This window comes from Corvus brachyrhynchos, unplaced genomic scaffold, assembly GCF_000691975.1.
Source record: "Corvus brachyrhynchos isolate BGI_N302 unplaced genomic scaffold, ASM69197v1 scaffold340, whole genome shotgun sequence".
NCBI lineage: Eukaryota > Metazoa > Chordata > Aves > Passeriformes > Corvidae > Corvus > Corvus brachyrhynchos.
In genome coordinates, this window is record NW_008235987.1 from 1,090,806 (window position 1) to 1,091,283 (window position 478).

General features: G+C 64.0%; 1 protein-coding gene across 1 annotated transcript in view; it reads left to right on the top strand.

Moving 5' to 3' along the window:
* Positions 1–478, top strand: part of BAHCC1 (BAH domain and coiled-coil containing 1) — a 25,395-nt gene that overhangs the window by 3,984 nt on the left and 20,933 nt on the right. The window lies entirely within an intron of this gene.

Below are 478 nucleotides of genomic sequence, written 5' to 3' on the forward strand. Positions count from 1 at the left end.
GCGGGGGGCGGCCGCTCGGGCCGCGGCGTGAGGGCTGTGCGGGGATGGGGAGGGGGCTCATCCCGGCTCCCCACGCAGCCCCATCCCGGATCCTCGTGCCGGGCCCCCCGTTCCATCCCGCCCCGTGGCCGCGGCCGCGCTCACCCCGGCTAGTGCCGCGCCATAAAGGAACCGACTTACATTAACGACTTTTGTCACCAAAGTCATTAACATAATAGGGCTTCCACATCAAAATTGAATATTAATGCTCCGCCGGCTGCGGAGGGAGGCGGATAATTGCTCTAATACATTTTCCAGTCGGATTTTCGCATCGCGGCAGCAATTGCATTAGCAAACCCGATTATTCCCACGGCCGGTACAATGGGATGGTTAATGGGAGTTAAGTTCCTGCCTTTTTCCTCGGACCCCTGAGCGGCTGCCGCTCCGTGCCCCCCACTGCCCCCCCCCGCGGGGAGCGCGGGGGCGGGGGCGGGGGCCC